Below are 23,285 nucleotides of genomic sequence, written 5' to 3' on the forward strand. Positions count from 1 at the left end.
TGTGACATTTCCGCAGGGCCAGCGGACGGTAACACGGTTACCGTCCGCTGGCCCAGTGGAAATGTCATAATAGGGAGCCAGGAATACCGCCGGCAATGGCGGTATTCTGGCTCCTGCGACCTCGGCGGTCTTTTTGCAAGACCGCCGAGTTCGTAATGACCCCCTATGTGGTGTATTTTTGTGGTGTTCTGCTGGTTATTGCATAATTTATTGCACAAATACTTTACACATTGTCGTCTACGTAAAGCCTTACTGCTCAGTGCCAAGTTACCAGAGGGTGGGCACAGCATAATTTGGATTGTGTGTGACTTACCCTGACTAGGGAGAGAGTCCTTTCTTGGACAGGTGTTAACCTGACTGCCAACCAAAGACCCCATTTCTAACAGATGGGCATATATTTTTGATATGTCTATGCAGAAAAGCCCTAAACTGTTGGAAGTTGCTGAGGATGGTTGAGTAGCCTTATAAGGTAATTGCAGAGTTAATGGTTGGCACTGCAATGCATCTAACTTCTTACAGACGCTACCCAGCCCTATCATGTAAGGTATCAAATTCAAGGGGACATCAAATGCAACTCATTAGTGCAGTCAACATTCATGCCCACTTTAATGCTGGCCACTTTTGCGAAAGTAGCTATACTTTGATCCAGCTAGCCCAGTGGCTTCACTGAGTCACAGAGACTGAAATAGTTTTTATCTTGCCTGGGGAGGCATCTAAACAACTCTTAGACTAAGAACAAAGGCTGTTGCCACACTGGATGGCTGCAAAAGGTGTTCCCCCTTTGAAGGGCCATTGCGACACCATTCTGGAGCAGGAAGCCCTTTGTTTCCCGTAGACAGGGTAGAGCCAGGGCAAAAGGAGGGAAAACCGGTTTTAGAACCAGTTTTCCATGGGCATGCTGCCCATTAGGCACACCCCCAGGAGTGGGCTACCAAGGTCCTCAACTCAAGGAAGAGCTCAGTCATGTTGGCTGTGGTGTGCAAAGTACACTCTAGTATAGCAAGATGCACACATCTCCGGAACTGTGTCACCAGGTAGGAGGGGACCCACTAGCCAATGGGCTAGTGACCATGTTGTCCCCTCTGGACACTTTATTGAGATCTAATAGGTACCCATGGCATCCTAGAAGGTAATAGTCACTGGATTTGGACCAAGGACAAGAAGACAACCTTTCTGCACCCTTTTGAATTACATGGAGAGACTCTGTGGCTTCAGAGTGACTGCATCTGCTGCACACTGGACTGGTGAAGTTTAGACCCTGTTCTGCCTGGGTGGTCCATGAAAAAGTTGATTCCTAGCTCAAATCCACTGCAGAGGCTCCAAGGATCAGGTGGCTGATCTCCTGGAACCTACTCCAGAGACACAAGAGAGGAAAGAGCCCAAAAAGATCCATTGTCGGAGTTGCCTCCATTCACCAGTGAACCCAGGACTCCACCGGACTTCATTACTTGAACCGCACAGCCTCAGGAACATCCATTGAGCACCTTTGAGCCTGTAAAGTTTGGAACTTGCTTCTAACACACTCTGGTGACCAGTTAGCTGTCCAAAAATTTCGTTCTAGACTCATAGACCTCGATCCTGTTGGATTTGGTTGCCCAATTCGGGTCGAAGTCGCCAAACTCAGTGTAACAAACGTTTTTTAAAGTTTTACTAAATTCACAAGGTCTTGACTTGCTAATGCTTGTTTGCATTTGTTGTAAGTATTTTTAAATGCTTTAAAAAAGTGAACCTCTGAAACCCTTTGGTAGATTTTAGTCATTAAGTACTCTAAAAATTCATTCAAATTTGTTTTATACTTACAAGTGGTTGTTGTGTCTCTTTCTTGTTTTTTGACTTTCTTATTTCTTTGTTTTGTTCAATGTTTTACACATTGTCCTTGCTACTCTGTGCCAGAGCTACCTAAGCCATCCACAGCATTTGTCCACTTCCAGTTGTGCCATCATCTTCCACTTTGGATACTATCCGCTGCAGCGGGTCAAATGCGGCTGTCATGTTTGTCCAGCTTGTCGTTAATTTGTTCTAGCCTGTTCATAAGGGTATCTATTTTATAATTACCTGCGCACAAGCTTTGTCTGAATGCGGGAAGCAGGATTTTTATGTCACAGTGCAAGTCAGCTTGAACATGGTCTCTATCCAGAGGGTCACCAAACACGCCTGAAGAGTGCCTTTGTCTCAAATAAGACCTTCATCTTACTCCATTCATGTTTCCCCATGTCAAACCTGATGTTCACCAATAGTGCAGTGCCCCTACTGATAGAAGCACAATAATTAATCCAGCTACTAGCACACTTTATCCCAATTCAGGAACCTGGGGCCTGGGATTAATTTACAAATCAGAGGCTGAAGGAAAGCAAAGTTCAAGGCGTCAACAGTCCTTTGATATATTTGTGAGACTTGAAGGTCTCAGGACATTTATAAAGGGAGGAACGACCAGCATCCAAGCGCATTAGGCCACTGAGGGCTTCATAGAGTACTGCAGCGGTGACAGGAGATGTCTCAGAGTGGCACACTCTATTCAATTCCAGGCCCTTGGTCTCTTCTGTGGCCTGAAGGAGAATGTTTCACCACGCCTCTAAATCTATGAGGGCATGAGTCAATCTGGATCCCTGTGCTCCAGTCAATGGGCTGGGATGGCAGCCTCACAGTCTCCTCCCGATTTCTGGGCCGACGGAGGAAATGCAGAGGTGCGCAGATCATCCAACACCTCAGGGGCAGTGTCCCATTCCCAGCACGTGATAGTTGTGGCGAGATGGCTGTACTATTGATGGCTAATCATCCCTGCTGGCAGGGCCACCTCAGATGATGGTCATGTTGCTGCTCAGCTCTCGAGCACTCCTATAATTCTTCCTTAAAGTATATTAAAGCGTTAATCTTTAGATATGGTTTATTGCAAGGTCTTACTATAACAGAGAGTTACGGATCAAGCCTAACATAAAAATGTTCACCAGTATAGGTTGCTTTTAATTTTCTGTAGCTTTTTGTTAGGACCTGGTGTAGGAAATTGGTCAGCTTACCAACCTATGCTTTAGTTTTATATTTTGTTATAAATGTATTGCTTGGAAGAGGTCTCTTCGGTTGATTTCAGACATTTCAGATCTCCTTAGTCTGTGTTACTTAGTACTCACTTGACTTGTGCAATGACAAGAATGCATTCATGAAAAAAGAGATGCTGAGAATATTGTTTGAAAAATTGAGACTTAAGAACTTCATGAATGCCTTCAGTAAAATAAAGAGTGCCAGACAGACATTGCTGTTGGTTACAAGACACACAAGAGGCCCATGCTGACAGGGATAAATGCTTAATTGGCTTTGGCTACCAAAGTCATTGCCATGTGGGAGACCGTAGCCAGGAATAGAACTGAAAGGTAGAGATTGGGAGGAGGATGTGAGGGGAAGAGGAGACTAAAGTAATGAGTTCTCAGAAAATCTAAGGAGAACATTTGGCCACTATAACCTGTTGTAATATTGCCATATAATAATAAGCAACTCATAAACAATAGTTTTACAATTGATAGATACATCAAATGCACATACATCCATGATTTTGTGGCCTAATAGTCATAGGCCAGTCATTTCCATTTTAATTGTCATATTGTTTTGATCCTCACCTAATGTTAATTTCATTAATTGCCACACACTTGCCCTAGATGAATTCTATGTGTGCATGGACAATGAATGTATGTGAGAGGAGACCACGGGCAGTGGGTCATTATGCAGGCAAGCAAACATTCTCTTCTACCCTATTTTTTACTTTTCCAAGTTACACTTCAGGTTTGAAACTTAAGATTCTAACTGAATTGTACCATTTACATCCATTCTCCAGAAGTCCCACAAGGGCTAATTCCAGATTAGGTAGGAGCTACAGGAGGTTTTGTTTCTGTAATCTGGCACGGATCCCTAAGGCTAAATACACCATACCTCCCAAAAGAGGGTTGTTTCAATTAAGGTCCCTGCTACTCTTTTTCCATTTGTACTGATCAAGAGCTGGGTGAAAGATTTGAGCAAGGAAAGAGGAAGTGTGGCTGCAAGGATTCCATCTACCCTGCTAGATTCATTGATTCAAGGGGGAGGTGAAGTACTGAGTTGTCCTTGTCATTCAATGCTTTTAAAGGTTTTTGGAGAATATTGTATGCTGCATCAATGCCACCTCGCAGCGCTTAGCTGAAGGGTTTCAAGGAAGGCAATGTCATGCTTTTCCAGCTTTCAAGCAGCAATTTCACATTGTGACATCTGAGCTCTTGAAAATATTCTCTAGTAAAACTTTATTGAAGGAAGCATAGACTAGTCTTAGGCACTTAACCAACTGTGAGAGGGTTGTACTTGGGCTGAATAGTCCTTTTTTAAATGTAAAAACATTATTTATTGACATTTTTTACAAGTTGTGCATACATACATTTGAAATCAACAACAACAATTGCAACCAACAATATCTTAATTGAAGAGCATTCACTCCTGGTACTTAAATGCTGACATTTGCTATACATCATTACAGATTAGGCAAGAGTAGATCATAGTGCAGTGATAGGGGTATGGGCAGGGGTCTGGGTAAGATATCTTGTAACTCATCTCATTGCACAGCTATGCAGCAGCCAGGCGAGCGGGCCCATTTATGTTAGGGGATGTTGAAAGGAATATTTAAATTATATGTGTTTTGTTTTGCGTGGTGTCTACTTCGTTGTGAAGGTCTCAGGATTGATATGATATGGGCATGAGGTTTCTGCATGTGTCAGTAAGTTTGTTGTCTACTGCAGAGTCCAGTGGGAGAGTCAATAGGTAAGATTGCAAGGGATCCCACATGTTTCTGGGTTGAGATCGTGGGATAATAGGTCAGCATACGTGGTCATTTGGTCGTGACAATATACCAGGTCGTGTAGCCAATTCTTAAAGTTGGGTGCCTACCCCCTCTCCCTTCCCCCATCTACAAGCAATCCTGCGCTTTGCCAAGAGAAAACTTAGTGCTACATATTTCTGATAGTGTTGGTCAATATCTACGACATATCCTAGTAGTGTTGTGAGCAGTGTAAGGGTAAATCTTTTGACCTATCATGAGGGCCAGCACTGGTTCCTCCTTCCTGTAGCATTGTACTGGGGCACATACCCAAGCTAGGTGGAGAAAATCAGCCTTGACCTTTCCAAATCTTGTGCAGCAATCCTCAGCAGGTAGATGGAACCGATGCAGCCTAGCAGTCATGTAACAGAGACTGTGTATACATTTGTAGTGTATTATTCTCAGTTTGCTACTAGGGGTGAGCATACCCATCTGCATACAACAATACTGCCACTGCTTTTCCATAATGAAGTGTCTCAATTCCAACTCTCATTGGGCATGTGCTCGGGCAGGGGGAGCAGCATATTCTCTTTGGGGGTATGATATAGGATCAAACTAGTTATTTAGGATCTGTGCACGTAAGCAACTTGTGTAAAGTGTCCAAAGTAGGAGGTTAACGTGGGAATTCAGTGGTACCTGCCTTTCACGTTATTGCATATACATATATAGAAAAAGATGTCTAAAGGTGTTGGTTCCTTCCCCTCAAATAGTGCCTCCCATGTAATCAAAACACTATCACAGTACCAATTCCCCCATGTCACTTCATGTGTGACTAGGAAATCTGGTTGATAAGATAGTGGCCTGAGTGGAGAGAAGAGCTGAGGTTTACCCAATTAATTGGCTAGTCTACCTATGCTGAGAATGCACACATGACAGTGGCCTCTGCATATTGGGGGGTTCCCTCTGGTACCCTAACACCTGAGCTAAGGGGTCAGGATGTCCCTACCCTGCCCCTTTTCTTTTTTTTAAAATCTTTTTTTGAGGGACTTGGCTGAAGCTGAGTCCCAAGATGGTTGCCAACACTTCCTGGTTGATGTTTTTGCAGCCCATCAGAGCTCTGCATTTCCCTACGCACGCTTCCTATTATTTGCAAACCCTTCACGCCTCTAGATATCTATATTTAGTTTTCTTTTCATAATTCAAAAAGTACTGAACAGATTTACACCAAATAACAAAAAACAATCTTTCTGGAAAAAGAACTACCTTTCTGCCAAATTGGGTGTAATTCCATCCAGCGGTTCAGGCTATAGTTGTGCCTAAAATCCCTATGAGAATTATTATGGGAAATACACATTTTTAGCCCACTCTTTTTCTCAGTCCCCACTTGACGGATCACCCTGAAACTCTCCAAGTACAACAAGATACACTGGAACACTTTTTTTGGACATTTTCGTGAAGATTAGCCACACTGCACCAAAGATAAAGGCAAGTCAAAAAATGCTTTTCCAATGGAAGCATGATCCTAAATAGAATTACCTTCTGGCGACAGCCAGTATGTAATGCACAGATTTTTCATTTTTTTGCCCGAATTTTTACTGCAATTACATAGATATTATCAAAGATGTCATGAGTGCCATCAATTGTGAGGTAATTAGCAGTGCATGGCAAGGGTGTGAGTTCTAGTTACCTTAAGGCACGAGTTATAGTTACTTGAGATAACTCTAACTAGTGAATTTCAATGGTTTTGTACATTTGAAATGTGAGCCTAACTATACAGTCCCTGTAACCTTTGTTTTTTAAGTGACTTTCTATGTTTTTTTTTAATTCTATTTCCTAACTATAATGTCCCTGTAACCTTAGATTTTTCAGTGAATTTCTATTTTTTTTAACATAAAGTAATTTTCATTACTATACAATAATCCAACCACTGCCATGCACGACCTTAGGCCGTGCATGGTCGGCATTGGCTGCAGGGCCTGGCTATATCTACCCAACCCCACGTGCAACAGGGATGGCCCTCCAGCCAACCCCCTATAACCACCTAACCCCATGCCGCACACAGCCGAAGGCTGATTTCGGCCCCAGGGACCCCAAATCCGGAGCCTGGACATCAATCCTCAGCGCTCCATGGGGCACCCAATATGTGTTAGGGACCCTGGGGGGGGGGGGAATCTGAAGGCCCTGCAGTCCCAGCCTCCTGTGGGAGCCGGCATTGCTTTTGCAGACAGGGAGCTGCTAAAGATGCAGCTCCCTGTCTGCAAAAGCAATGGTGTCATCTATTTCCCTGCCCATGGGCAATGAAACAGAGAAAATATCCGCTTGAGAAAGTGAGAGCTGTTTGACAGCTCTAACTTGCTGCAAGCTGAATGTTTGATTTGACTTAGCAACAGTAGTCAAAACTGCCACCAAGTCAGAGAAAACAGCTATGCCCCAGGATGGCCAACCCAGGACATAGCAGGAGCCAGCCCTAGGCTACATGAAGGCGGCCACGTGGCCCTCCTCCAACTTTCAATTTCACCTCAGGGAGGTGGTGGTCCCCAGGGCAGGGATCCACAATGGACCCTCTATCTTATTTAAATTCAGCCCCTGGGAAGTAGCGGTCCCCATGGCTCATGGGGAGTCCAAAGTATCCCCTACTTCAAATACGACATTTTACCCTGGGAAGGTGGTGGTCCCTGGTGAGCGGGGGTGCTGCACAGCCCCCACACATTTTGCAAATCGTAAGCTCCGGGGAGGTGGCAGTCCCAGGGGCAATAATAAGCTCAGAAGGGGGACCCTGTGTGCCTCTGCCTTATCATTTTTATATGTCCTGGGCCCACCCAGGGGCCTTAAACAAACCAAGAGCGGAAGACGACGCTTGTTTTTTTTTTACATTTTTACCACAAATTTGTGGAACCGCTGCAAATTCACTGTAAAATATATATATTTTTTAAAGTCTTGTTTCATTCTGGCGGGGTCTTTCTGGGACCCCAGCACCAGAGCTAGGGTGTCAGGGTGACCCCTTTTCACTGTTTTTCCAGGACTCAGCGGAAACCAAGTCCCAAGGTGGCTGTCAACACTTCCTGGTTGAACTGTTGGTAGCTATCAAGGCTCTGCATTTCCCTGCACAAGCTTGTCATCATTTGTAAAGAGGTTGCGACCTCAGATATAGAAATGTATTTTCCCTTTAGTATCTCAAAAACTACTGAACAGATTTAGACCAAATAACCAAAGCACAAGCTGCATACCGAAAGCTGACTTTCTGCCAAATTTTGTGTAATTCTGTTCAACGACTCGGTCTGTACTTGTGTTCAAAACTCCTATCAGAATTAAAATGGGAAGCACACATTTTTTTAACCCCCCCTTTTTTCCCAGAACCTGCTCGAAGGACCACCCCGAAACGTTCTGTGTACAACAAGAATCAACAAGGCACTTTTTGGGAAAATGTTGTGAAGATTTGTCAAACAGTGCCAAAGATATTGGCAAGTCAAAAATGCTTTTTCTATGGAAAACTCACGCCCTAAGGTAAATATCACTCATGCCTTTAACATGCACAGCTTAATACTCTACATATTATATCATTGATGAGATCTTGTATGACATCTTTGATATTATCACTGCAACATTTGCAATAAAATTATTGATAAGTGAATTGTGCATGGCGAAGGTGCAAGTTATATTTACCTTAGGGCGCAAGTTATATGTATTTGAAAGAACTCTAACTATAACTTCTGAATATCTATGGTTTTGTATGAGTAAATTCAGAACCTAACTATACCGTCCCTGTAACCTTTGTTTTTTTTCATTATAAATTTATATACACATACATACATAAAACACTTCTACGTCTGTCACATTCTTGTTTCATATAAACATATGTTACCCTTTCCCCTCCCTTCACTATATTGGTTGACAGAATTATTATTTTAACACCTTTACAATTTACCATGACAATCAAAGGAATGTAATTTTACATTAAGCTAAAGCTGGAATTTGCGTTGAACACTGCAGTATTAACCCCTAGGGTGCCAGGACGAGCTGGTCTTGCCCTCGGCACTGGTTGCCTAGTGCCGAGGATGAGACCAGCTCGTCCTGCTATGGGCCCCTGGGGGGAGGGCCAGCGCTCCCCCAAATGGCCAAGCACCCCCCTCCCCTGTGCAGAGATGGAAGGGGAATCGCTTCCCCTTCCACCCCCGCCCCCCACCCCGACCCCTCTGTGTCATCTGATGATGTCAGCGCACTTTTGCGCGCTGACCTCATCAGAAGCCTTTCCCCCGGCTCTAGAAGCTCAGCTTCCAACGCCGATCGAAGGAGAAATTAAAAAGTATTTCTCCTCCGATCATGTGGAGGGGGCAGAGAGGCAAGAAAGGAGAGGAAAGGCCATTTCTGCTGCCCGATCGCAAATGGCCACTAGACACCAGGGATTTTTTTTCTTTCTTACTTGCGCATAAGGGGAGTGGCCCCTTGGGCAAGGGCCACTCCCCAGGGGGCAAATGATTTTCAGGCCCTTTCTGTCCCGGGGGGGGGGGGGGCAGAAAACCACTAGACACCAGGGATAATTTTTTTGGGTTTATTTTTAGTTTTTTATGTTTGGGTAGCGACCCCTTAGGCAAGGGTCACTCCCGTGGGGACAAAATATTTTTAGGCCATTTCTGCCTCCCCTGGGGGCAGATCAGCCTAATATAATTAGCAATATCTGCCACCGGGGGGACAGAAACCACTAGACACCCTGGATTATTTATTTTACTCATATTTGCACATAATTTTTAGGCCAGAAAACCACTAGACACCAGGGATATTTTTTTTGTGTTTATTTATATTTTTCTATGTTTGGGGAGCAACCCCTTAGGCAAGGGCCGCTCCCGTGGGGGCAAATTACTTTTAGGCCATTTCTGCCCCCCTATATATATAATTAGGCTGATCTGCCCCCGGGGGGGCAGAAACCACAAGACAATAGGTATTTTTTTTTTTTTTTATACTAACGCATAAGGGTAGCGGCCCCTTAGGCAAGGGCCACTCCCCAGGGGGGCAAAATATTTGTAGGCCTTTTCTGCCCCCCCGGAGGCAGATCGGCCTAATATAATTGGGCAGAACTGCCCCCGGGAGGGCAGAAACCTCTAGACACCAGGGATATATCTTTTTTTTATTTACTTTATGTTTTTATGTATGGGGAGCGACCCATTTCCAAGGGGGGCAAATTGTATTTAGGCCATTTCTGGACTATTTTTGTTAGGCCTATCTGCCCCCAAAGGGGGCAGAAACCTCTAGACACCATGGAGTCGTGTGTGTGTCTGTATGTGTTTTTTTTTGGGTGGGCAACCCCTTGGACAAGGGTCACTCCCCATGGGGGCACATTACTGTTGGCCATAACTGCCCCCCTTTGGGGCAGATTGGCCTATTTTTGGAAGGCTCATCTGCCCCCAAGGGGGGCAGAAAGCCCACCAGAGACCAGAGAAGATTTTTGTTTCAAAATAAGAGGTTGGGGATATGGCCATACCCCCACCCCAAATAAATGGGGCCAAAGTTGTTCTGCCTACCAGTGGGCATATTGGGCAATTACCCCCGATCTACACCCCGGGGAGACAGAAAGTCTACTAGATGCCAGAGAATAAAAAAGAAAAGAAAATAGCGGGGTGGTGGTTACCAACCAGTATGGGCCTGGTTATGCCCCCACCCGAACTGAAGGGGCTAACAGTCTTTCAAGCAAGAGGACATTTGATTATTTTTGGTTTTTGTTTTACATTTGGGCCAGGAGAGCTTGGTAAATCTCAAAATCGTCCCACTTGGAATTGTGAGGCTGCACTTTTTTTTACTTTGGGACGCTGCCATGTAGAAAAATCCATAAGACCTAGACACATCGGAAAACTAAACATCTAGTTGATTCCAAGGTGGTGTGCTTCACATGCACCCCGCACCATTTCCTTACCCACAATGCCCTGCAAACCTGCAACTCTGCTGGGAAGCACACATTTTTCCCACATTTTTGTGATGGAACCTTCTGGAATCTGCAGAAATCCAGCATTGTCTCATCTATACCGATAAAATTTCTGCAGCACTTGTCAGCCTAAAATTTTTTTTTTTCAAACTGCCCTTTTGGACCCACTTTGGTTCCCCCTCTATTTTGACTTGTTTTTGGCTCTTCCCCTGTCACAAACACTTGGCCCACCTACACAAGTGAGGTATCATTTTTACAGGGAGACTGAGGGGAACGTTGGGTGGTAGGAAATTTGTCCCGGTGCGGTGATCTTATAAGAAAGGTGGGAAAAAATTTGATTTTTTTAGCTAAATTTGCTGAGGATTCTGGGTAAGAAAACATTGGGGGATCCACGCATGTCACACCTCCCTGGACTCCCTCGGGTGTCTAGTTTTCAGAAATGTCTGGGTTGGTAGGTTTCCCTAGATGGCTGCTGAGCCCAGGACCAAAAACGCAGATCCCCCTGCAAAAACAGGCAGTATTCTATTTGATAATTTTGATGTGTCCAGATAGTGTTTTGGGGCATTTCCTGTTGCGAGCACAAGACCTACCCACACAAGTGAGGTATCATTTTTATTGGGAGACTTGGGGGAACGCTGGGTGGAAGGAAATGTGTGGCTCCTCTCAGATTCCAGAACTTTCTGTCACCAAAATGTGAGGAAAAGGTGTTTTTTGCCACATTTTGAGGTTTGCAAAGGATTATGGGTAACAGAACCTGGTGAGAGCCCCACAAGTCACCCTCTCTTGGATTCCCCTAGGTGTCTAGTTTTAAAAAATGCACGGGTTTGGTAGGTTTCCCTAGGTGCCCGCTTGAGCTAGAGGCCAAAATCCACATGTAGGCACTTTGCAAAAAACACCTGTGTTTTCTTTAAGAAAAAGTGATGTGTCCACATTGTGTTTTGGGGCATTTCCTGTCGCGGGCGCTAGGCCTACCCAGACAAGAGAGGTACCATTTTTATCGGGAGTCTTGGGGGAACATAGAATACCAAAACAATTGTTATTGCCCCTTGTCGTTCTCTACATTTTTTCCTTCAAAATATAAGACAGTGTGTAAAAAAGACGTATATTTAAGAAATGCCCTGTAATTCACATGCTAGTATGGGCACCCCAGAATTCAGAGATGTTTAAATAACCACTGCTCCTCAACACCTTATCTTGTGCCCATTTTGGAAATACAAAGGTTTTCTTGATACCTATTTTTCACTCTTTATATTTCAGCAAATGAATTGCTCTATGGGGTTATTACAACTTTGGAGGAGGTGTTAATCCGTCCCAAAAGTGACGGTAAAGTGACGGATATACCACCAGCCGTATTACGAGTTCCATAGGATATAATGGACTTGTAATACGGCTGGTGGTATATCCGCCACTTTACCGTCACTTTTGGGACGGATTGACACCTCCTCCAAAGTTGTAATAACCCCCTATACCCGGTATAGAATGAAAACCCACTTCAAGGTGCAGCTCATTTATTGGCTCTGGTACCTAGGGTTCTTGATGAACCTACAAGCCCTATATATCCCCGTAACCAGAAGAGTCCAAGAGACATAACGGTATATTGCTTTAAAAAATCTGACATTGCAGGAAAAAGTTACAGTGTAAAACGTAGAGAAAAATTGCTGTTTTTTCACCTCAATTTCAATTTTTTTTTTTATTTCAGTTGTTATTTTCTGTAGGAAACCCTTGTAGGATCTACACAAATTACCCATTGCTGAATTCAGAATTTTGTCTATTTTTCAGAAATGTTTAGGTTTCTGGTTCCAGCATTTGTTTCACACCCATTTCTCTCATTGACTGGAAGGAGGCTGAAAGCAGAAAATATCGTAAAAATGGGGTAGGTCCCAGTCAAATGTCAAAATTTTGTCACAAAATTTGGGTTTTCTGACTCAAGTCTGCCTGTTCCTGAAGCTGGGAAGCTGGTGATTTTAGCACTGCAAACCCTTTGTTGATGCCAATTTTCATGGAAAAAAACACCAGCCTTCTACTGCAGCCCTTTTTCCCATTTAAAAAAAAAAAAAAAACATTTTCACTGTATTTTGGATAATTGCTTGTTCTCCTTTAGGGGAACCCACTAAGTCTGGATACTTCTAGAATCCCTAGGATGTTGGAAAAAAAGGACGCAAGTTTGGCGTGGGTAGCTTATGTGGACATAAAGTTGTGAGGGCCTAAGCGCGCCATGCCCCAAATAGCCAAAAAAAGGCCTGCCACCTGAGGGGGAAAAGGCCTGGCAGCAAAGGGGTTAACAAATAACAGAAAAGTAAGGATACACAAATGTAGCTTTACAAGTCAAACAAAATAATAGCAAAAATGATTTTGAGGTTCTTTAATTCTGGTGTCTGAATTCCGTGAAAAATTGTAAAGGATTATGGTCACATGGCGCAAACATCATCATACTGATTAATATACTCAAATTATAGAGGATGGTTATGACAAGTCAACGAATAAGGACAGTTCATACAAATTAAGCACACAAATACATTATCTCGACGGTGAATGACTGCCCCACCAAAAAAATCACACTATTCATATTTAAATTGATATGGAACACTGTCTAATTTATTTGTACTTAGCAAGATCAAATAATTAATAGAACTTCCCAAAAAATGTATTCTATTCCTGCACCATCTAGTGTTTGTAGAAAACGTTTACCGATGTGATCTGTTACTGCTACAACATGAAGAATCCTTGCTCTAGCCGAGTATTTTCAAAAATACAGATAACCTTAGAGGAATAGATTTTTAATCCTCAGATACATTGGTTATAGCTCAAAATGGTACACAACGTTTCTTAAATAAAATGCATTTTCTTTACTCTTAAGATATTTCGTCAAAGTACAAGATGTTTTTGTTTTTGTTCCTCTAAGCAAACGCTTCGCTGACTGTTAAAACATAAGCCATTCATTATTTTGCCGGGTTTCAGAAACTTGCTAGAGACCTCAACAGATGAGAACAAATATTACAAGACAAACTATTGAATCCAAAGAAGTTGTGGTGTCCTTGTAAAGAAAGACTAACACAAACTACTGTGGCTAAAGAAGATACTGCTTCCTTGACTATAAAGAAAAAAAAAACTAGAAATCACAGGCCAAGCATGGACGGCGTTCTGAAAGTGAATGCAAGACAATTCTAATAGCCAATGGTCTTGAGCGAAGGGCCAGAGCGTAGATGGGAACAGAATAAATTCTGTCGGATATTGGTGAGTGGATTACATGGTTCTAGTTTTACTAAACTTAGAGCTATACTGTGCCAAATTCTACATTGTTTATCTGCCTGAATTTAAGTACAGGTCGTATTTACAAAGAGTGGCACATCAGTAACGTCATAGGCTGTGGTTGCACAACATAAACGGGTATTGATTGCATTTTAGCCCCGTTGCATACCTAATCGAGGGTCGGTGCTCCGCAATGAAAAACGACTTTGGCGCTAGCAATGTGACCTTTGCGCAGAAATGTTACAATGTTCATGCATTTAGTGACGCTTTGTATCGGACCTGTCTGCGCAAAATGTTAGCAAATCAGAGCCTTGGAGACCTATAGGGAGGATCCACGAAGCTCTGTCCACTTTGGGCTGGGCGCTTGGCAAACTGCAGGGTAGACTGACACACTGGGGGTGATATTTACTAATTTTCCACACAAGGCAGAGCAGAAAGCTAATTTGATGCATTGCACTGCGTGAAGATGAGACAGAAGAAATGCACCATATCTACTAAGACTGTGTGCTGCCCAACACCAACACAGGCACCCTTACAACATGGTGCATGAGTGTCTACATTATTGGCAGAATTGTTTTTGTGCGGAAAGGGACGTCTTCCTGCACAACAAAAAAAATCCATAAATTAATTTTCCTCTTTCTATGTGTGCTATAGAATCCAGCACTCATAGAAATAGGAAAGATTGAGGAGAAATGAATGTATTTTTCCTTGTTACACCAGATTCGGGAAGGCATAGCGTTTTGGAGCAATCCCAGCATTACTGACCTTAGTAAATCTGGCTTGTATCAAAATCCATGGGTGGGCTTTACTTTTCCACAAAGGGTACACTGGTCTTGGCAAACAGGCAGCTGCTGGTGGTCCAGGCTCCAGGGCAGGTGGTCTTGATTTCCCAGAGTGATGTCCCCTCACCCAGCAGGGAGAATATCAGGCCTTGGCCCCCAGTCCTAGTCACAGGCAGAAGTTTTACAGAGCTACCCCTTCTCTCATAGCCCACCTGGCTGTTTGGCAGATGAACAATATTTGGGAACTAAGGGGCCTATTTATAGGCCCCTAGCACCACTGGAGCGTCACTTTTTGTGATGTTCCTGTGGCGCTAAGACAGCGCCGTATTTACAAGGTGGTGTTAAGCCACTTTTTGCGGCTTAACATCACCTTGTAAATATGGCTCCTTCATACGCAGCACTGTGCATGGAAGGGGCATGCAATGGGTGTTGCTGTGGGCATGCCACAGCACCACCCATTGCATTTTGACACTGCCTCAGATTTATGAAATTTCAAAAACCTGAGGCAGCACCAAAATCTAATGCCACCCCCAGAGGTGGCGTTAGCAGGGCGCAAAGAAGAGGAATACTTTTATTGCTCCTTGTTTTTTGCTTAGATGCCAGAAATGATTGTTTATATGCAGGAAGGTATCTTCCGGCACATAAACAATCATTTGAAAATGACGCTTTGGCACTTCTGTGTGTGCTGCATTGTGAAGCACACACAGAAGTGCCAAAACACCATTAGTGATTGTTTATGTGCAGGAAGAGACACCTTCCCGCACATAGACAGTCACCCCCCTCAACGCAGACATCCTTGCACGATGGTGCAAGGACGTTTGCGTTTTAGCTGGCAGCTAAATTTAGCACAAATGCAGGGGGAAAAGCAGGGGTGCGCCGTATTCTAATAAATATGCCAATTCCCTGGGATTCTAAAGTGATGCAGCGCGGCGCTGCCAATTTTGGGGCAGCACCGCACTGCGCCACTTTTCCATAATCCTGGCCTTTAGTTGTTTTCCAGACACCAAATGTGATTTAGGTCCTGGAACTTTAAAGTTTTAAGTTGTGGTTCTGATTCTTTTAAAATGGGTACTTCTCCCTTTTCTTCTTTCTTTTTGAAAGATATCTGTCATAGCAGATAATGGGAGTAACCAGTGCTCACACCTTCTGTCAGACACAGTAATATGTGCATCAATAGGACCTCCAGCCCTACTTTTTATAATTCCCTTATCACCCCCTCTCCCTTCTTGTGATGTATCCAGGCCCCTTCCTTTTGATCTATCACGGAATCAAAGAGAAGTCTTTTTGAAGAGTGAAGAGACTCTCTTCCATTTCCACCCAGCTCGCAGGAATGTAGCAATAATCACATCTGTCTGGGGAGATCTCTTTTTCTCATGTCTTCACTAGGCAGGCCTGGGCCTCCCAACATGGAACCCAGGGTCCTCTATATAATTTACCATTGCATTTCAGTCACACTCACTCAGTGTACATTGGGCCCAGCACTGTTACCTCTATGCATTATACTTTTACATGTACACATGTAGTCACTACACAGACTTCACCTGTGTGCACTGTTCAGCACTGAAGCTTTTCTATCTTTAACTAGGGTGTTTTATTTACAAACACACACACTGCCAGCACATACACTCACTATGTGTGTGCTGCACAACACTGCACCCTTCATGTATTGTACACATACACCCAGCACATGCTTTCCTTTGACAACACTGCACATCTCTCATGTAATGTATTTCTCTTAGGTATACATACACCCAGTACATACCATACATGCACTGCATAGTGTTGCTCCATCCTTGCAAGTTACCCTCCCAGGCACACATATAACCAATGCAGAGTCATTAATCATTTACTCCCCAGCACTCCACATCTTACCAAGTGTAGGCAAAGTGTGAGTTAAGCATACAGCTGTGAAGCTTTTAAATAGGTGAGTGAGCCCAAATGCACCACTCCCTTGACACAGGGTAAAACGGTTATGTTCACTACTAGTCATCATCACTCGTTACACTGCCACCAGGACGAGTGTGCCACTTAATTCCCGGTGAAAGAGGTACCACTATGAGGGAAGCACTGTGACTGCCCCTCCCTGGCCAACAAGACTGCAAGGCGTGAGACAGGCCTATTTCATGGCACACACACATGGTCTATGTTTACCTATGAAAAAATAAAGTCAGCATTAGGGATCCAGACAGCAGTACAGCAGGACACTCAGGGAATTTTCTGTCCTAACACCTTGCTTTTCCAAGGAACACAGTGTTGTATTCAGCTGTAAGACTAATTACCAGAGACAAAAATGCAGGTACTGCACACTATTACTTATCACCCTCCATTGACTATCTAAGATGCTGACTGTGCCTCACAATTTATAATTGCAAAACATCTAATCTCCCTCACATAGTCTTCCATCTTACATTACTATTTCTTATTAATGACCACATGATTAGGTTTGTGGAGCTATCATCTCTTTAGAATACTGCTTCCAATTTTTAAATAATGTAAAATGCCAATTACTCCTGTGAGGTGATCAGTTTTTAACAAGTATCTGAAACAAATATATGAGGCAAATACATACATTAATACACATGACCGACCACTTGGGTTTTTAAAATTTGAGGATCTTGTCCCTAAGACAAGAAATGCTTGTGTTTTAACAAATCATGCTATCTGGTTTAGGATAGCCTTCATAGATAGGAGTCATTTTGACCTGTCATGAGGGTCATGACTTGAAAATCAACCCTCCTTATCCTGAGGTCTTTTCACATATCAAACCATGTATATATTAGCCCTATTGCTTTATGAATGTATCCAATGATAATAATAGACAGAGAAATACTGTGGCTTGAGTCTGAACATCTTTGATATAAAAAATGTTCTTCCCTTTCAACTCATATGCCTGACTTTTCCACATTTGTAAGACTGGCTGAGGGGAAGCCAGATGTTTTTATAGATTCTATAGCTTAACACATGCAATAACTATGATAGGAAATGTCCACAGAGGTAACCCAAAGATCCACTTAATGTATCTTCATCTCATGCTTAGCATAGGCTGAGCTGAAGACTTACTCTTCAGAAGGTGCTGGTGTGCGCAAAACTCAACTATTTAAAATATCTCTGCAGTTAAAGAGTAAAGACAGCAGGTTTCAAACCAAATTAATAAAATATGACAAAATATTAGCTATCTGCCACTAAAAAGGTCTTGTCTCTCCACCTTTGCCTTCATCTTCTTCTTTTCACTCTCCTCCTTCTGCCTCTATTTCATCTATGTGGCCCCAGGCATAGGTAAGACAGACTGCTTTGACACCACTAATTTCAGCCCACCCTGCCAGAGGTCCCTCCCGTGGATGTGCTTGTCTTTGGCATCGGCATGTCCATCTCTAATGCACCATCTGATGTCCAGCACAGAAAGGTCAATTTATGTCCCCACTCCACATGCATAACCACATATTTATCTACTGTTTCCTTGTGACACCAAATCTTGCCCTACCCTTTTAGCATTTGCTTATCTCACCCATGATGCAGGAGTCATTTTGGTGGACTCCAAACACAAGGGACTTTATTTTGTTTAACTGTCCTGGCAGATACCCGATGTGACTATAACACAGTTCCTAATTTCAAAATGGCCAATCCTGTGTCCCAGTAACACATACCTGTTGCCCTTTGAGGGTTTTTGAAGACACACGGAGCCCATTGCTCTCATAGTGGGACACTGGTGATCTCACTATCTTCCACCTTACAAACCTAGCATTGAAACCCTGAGGTGTTATAGTATGTGAGGGATGAAACAGACATTATACCAACGTAGAGTACGCTCACACTTGCAGCCATAATCCCCATTCTCTGGCTTCCTCTTCTGGAATTCGGTTCCTTTGCCTTGACTAGTGCAGGAGACCATACTCCCATGTGTGCTCTTCATGTGTGGGTCCTCATTCCCCACTCCCCCTGGTTATGATACCTTCATTGGTATCATTTCAATTATTTTCAGGGAGAAAAATGAAAGAACTCCGGAGGCCAGAATTACACCCCACCGGTAAAAAACAAAAAGTAACATAATGGGGAGCCACAGCCAACGGCCAATAGGTCAAGAGAGCCACAGGTCAAAAACGTTTGGGAAATACTGCACAAAAGGAAACCATAAAAACACAGTTTTGACCCTTATGTTAAGCAGACTGTTGCAAAAATCATACTAACATATTATTGCATGCAGTGATCTTCTGTATCAGAGTATGGTCCTGTGAGTAAAAATATCTCATCTCTGACTCGGACCCTTTAGGGATCACCATCCCTCCCAGATTCAGATTCCTCAAGGCTGTGCAGATAAAGGGGGGTAGAAACACTTTGAGTAATTAACAGACTTTCCATTCCTTTCTGCTGATGCAGCATCAAAATATCACTTCATTTGTACTGTAACATTTTTATCCTTCACAGGAATCAGTTCTCTTTGAGGCGGATGAATCTATTGACCCAATAAGTAGTGTGGTAGAACCATCAACAGAATATAAATACTACCTCTATCAGTTTATAGACCAAGACCAATGAGACCATGGAAGAAAAACTCCAGTCAGGAAATATGACAAAGACAAGCTCATAGTCATGTAGACACTGCGCAAAACCAAATTATAAAGATACATAAATCACCAAAGGTTGCCCGGGGTACAGAAATAGATTTAGGTGAACTAACATTAATAAAACTAAGCATTAAAGAAGAAGAATGCATAACATCAACAAGAATATCCAGGACACTGAAATAAAACATTGCTCAGAGTTAACAATCATTGGTAAATTCAAATTTAGCAGAGTCAAAATCCTTGGCTGGACACAGGTCTACCCTACAACTAACCAAATTAAGGAAATACATGTGTGGGGATAAGCACATGCAAACAAAATACAAAAAGCACAAAAAGGGCAAAAATAATTTAGAAAAAGACAATCTCAGACTGCATGTCACTAAGGCCCATATTTATAAAAATTGACGCACAACTGCGCTAATGCAGTTGTGCATCATTTTTTTAATGCCAGCTAACACCATTCCTTAACGCCATCTGTGTGCCATGTTTATAAAATGATGCATGATGACGCTAAGGAATGGCTAGCGTCTCAAAAAAAGACGCTCGCGGGTGAGGGATGGCGTTAGGGGAAATGGCGCTAATCGGTCAGAAATGACGCCAGGCTGGTTAGCGGGAAAATATCTGCCACTAATCAGCATAGCATAATTTTTTTACACCCAAGCAGCCAAAAAATGACTCCTGTCTAAGAACAGACAGCAGTCATTACTACTATCTCAATGCCCACCACAGGGGACCAGTGTCACCAGGGCAAGCCCTACATTCACCAGCAAGGCAACAGGATCAGCAAGCATCTGGGGACTGCAAAGATCTGCCTGGAACTGCTTCAAAGTTCAAATGTCCATCGATATTTTTGAATTCATGAAGCATTCATTGTCAAAGGTATCAGTTAATGTCATGTTGAAGGGGCACCATCCAATAGTAGTCAATCACAAGACTCCAAGTTGTAACAGTCAAATTCTTTCCTGGATCTGTTATGAGAACGTCTTCCATCTGTGTGACTCCATGCACATTTGAAAAAATTGAATACAATACCAGTCCATGTTTCTTACTGTAGTTCTGTCAAGGACACTAGCTACAATCTCTCTATACTTAAAAAATAGAAACTATTACCAACTAGCTAAGCTTCTCATGAGAACATAATCTAAAAGAAAGTTCATGTTAGGAAATGAATCAGCATTTGTAGCACGGTCACAAATTGCAAGCTTCGAGAAACCTCACTACAATAATGTATTTAATTAATACATTTTAGTAGAACACATGTAATGTGCAAACTTATAAATTCATCATGAATAATATTTCATTGATATGAGTCATACATTTCATTTAAATGGGAAAGCTTTGTTACTTCATTTCATTAGATACAACAGAAAATTGCATTTCTTTCACTTTGCACATATTTTTAAACTCATTAATCATTCACTAGTCATTAGAAATTCAATATCATTTCTATATGCACTGTTAGTCTAAAGTCTAAATGTCATTATAACATCAGTTTTATCCCTCTAACATGTGATTAAACAAGCAAGTGCACATTTAAAATACATATCTGTGCAGCTTTCTACGTTTAAGCATTAAAACTGCGACTAACATAAAACATAAACTGTGACATTCTGATGACCTTTTGTGACATGAGGGGCTCCACTTAAGGTTACAGTACATCATATGGAAAGGTGTAGTAAATCTGTCCTGTGATTTTGCAGAAGGAAACTCTACTTTTAGTTACCTTCTCTATAAAAATACATTTTCTGATGTTCTTAATGTCTAAGGGATCTCTATTCTAATTCCAGTTAATTGTTTACTCTTTGTAAAAGAAATGAGTTAAAGTGCAATGTCTGCCTTCATCATGCCTCAAAAATATCCATTCCTTTGATAAATGCTCTACAAACCAGCAAAATAGACCATCTTATTTCCTGTATGCCCTATCCAGGCTCTTAAGTGGACAATTCATAACCAACTTTCATCTTGACCTCAAACCTCAAACCTGAAATCACTTTTCTACTTAAAAGCCTATCAGGCCTCAAGTGAGGACAAAATTGGAGTGATTTCAGTTTAACATGATTCAAGTTCATCCAGGACTAGCACTGACCCAGTACCTAAAATCACGTCAAACTAGATACTCAAGTCCCACAGATGTAGGTGAAAGAAGAGAGTATTCTCATAAACCCGAAAATAAGAAAGTCCTAAAGCACATAGATGTCCTCATCAGAAATGAAAATCCGGGCCATTTTCAGAGAAGAAATAACTAGCTAATGCCAGCATAACTGTGAGATATTGGGCTGTTGGTTGAAGGTGGTGGTGACCCCTTTTTAAGTGCCACCACAAAAGTCACTAAGTTAACATGTGCCTAACCCTTGGTAGCTTGGCACAAAAAGCAGTCAAGTTTAACTTAAAGGCAATGTGTAAACTATTTATGCACCACAGAAACAGTTATAAAGTGAAAACACAACAGAAGAAAAATCCCACACAGACTTACAAAATATAGTAAAAGTTAATAAATAATTTGACACATAAATGACAAAAATCCAGTCAGTAGAAGCAAATGTATGATTTTTTTAAGTTTAAGTGCAAACCAGCACGCAAAAGCTCAACACCCCATCAATGAACATCTAGGGCCAGATGTACGAAAGGATTTTACCCATTCTGTGTCTATGGGAAAAAGCTTTCGTACATATGGCCCCTAGTCACATGAGACCGGGTAAAATTCAGAAAATATGTCCGAGCTGTTGTAAAGTCAGGCCGACCAGTAATGAACCTTGGGCAGAGAGATAAGCAGGTTGGTTCCAGCCTTCTCTTGGTTCTCAGAGCAGTTTTTGGTCAAAAAGATTTTAACTCCAAGATTTGGATTTTGGCTATCTGAGTACATTTAGCACCACCACCGAGGTACCAGGACTGAAGGGGCACTACTTGGGGGATTATGACTCACTCAGCCTGGAACGAGGTGTGGGAGCAAGATGATAGTAGCCTGTTATGTCCCTGTGACTCTGAAAAGGAGGCCAGCAAACCAGCCCTTGAAGTTACTCTGGTAATCATGGGTTCAGGTGAAGAAGCAGGCCTCAAGCAGCAGGGCAGGCCTGTGAGGGTTAAAGGTAGGCTCCAGGCAGCATACCAGCCCTTCCAAGTACAGCAAAGCTGTCTTGTAGAGTACGGAATAGGCCACAACACCTGCTAGTCCTCTCAGAGTTTTTTTGCAGGTCCAGAAATTGAAATGAAGAATGGGTTTGCCGGCACTATTTTTTATACCTGTGCCTTCTTTGAAGTAGGATAATTTTCCAGAGGTTTTGCTTCAAAGTGCTTGGAATTTCCTTACTTCCTTGCCCTGACTCCAGGCTGACTGCAGGGACAATGAAGTGGTGATTTGCCCTATGTGTGAGGACAGAGTACAGCTTATTTACTTGCAAGTGAGGCTTTGCCCAGCTCTGTCCCCCATCCTACTAGCAGATGGCCCATTCACAAACACCTAGTCCTTCTATTCTGTGACTGTCTGGGAGGAATACATAAAGTGTCACTGTCAGCCACACCCAGTCATGTGACCTACGACTGGCTGCAGGCAACAAATGGCAGAGGGGACGAAAATGCCAACTTTCTAAAAGTAGCATTTTCAAAATTGTAATTTAAAATCCGCCTTTACTATTAAAGAGGATGCTTACTTTCAACTTCATACATATCAAACATGAAATGCTTACCTGTTCTCAATTGTAAGTTAGCACTTATTAAATGTAACAAGGCAACCAAATGTTATCCAGTGGGACAGGTATGTCACACAGTAGTAAAAAACACATTTAGGACTTTTTCACTGCAAGCACATGTAAAACTGAAAAGTACAAGCCTATCCTTCTATTTACAATGCACCCAGCCGCATCAGCTACCTGGGGCCTACCTTATGAATTTCATATATGTAAGAAAAAAATGGGAGTTTAAGTCTTGCCAAGGGGGTTAAATTGCTAAGTCGAATTGGCAGTTTAAAACTGCATTCAGGCTGCACTGGTATACCTGGGACATATTTTGAGGGG

The sequence above is a fragment of the Pleurodeles waltl genome, chromosome 2_2 (genome assembly GCF_031143425.1).
Source record: "Pleurodeles waltl isolate 20211129_DDA chromosome 2_2, aPleWal1.hap1.20221129, whole genome shotgun sequence".
Classification (NCBI taxonomy): Eukaryota; Metazoa; Chordata; class Amphibia; order Caudata; family Salamandridae; genus Pleurodeles; species Pleurodeles waltl.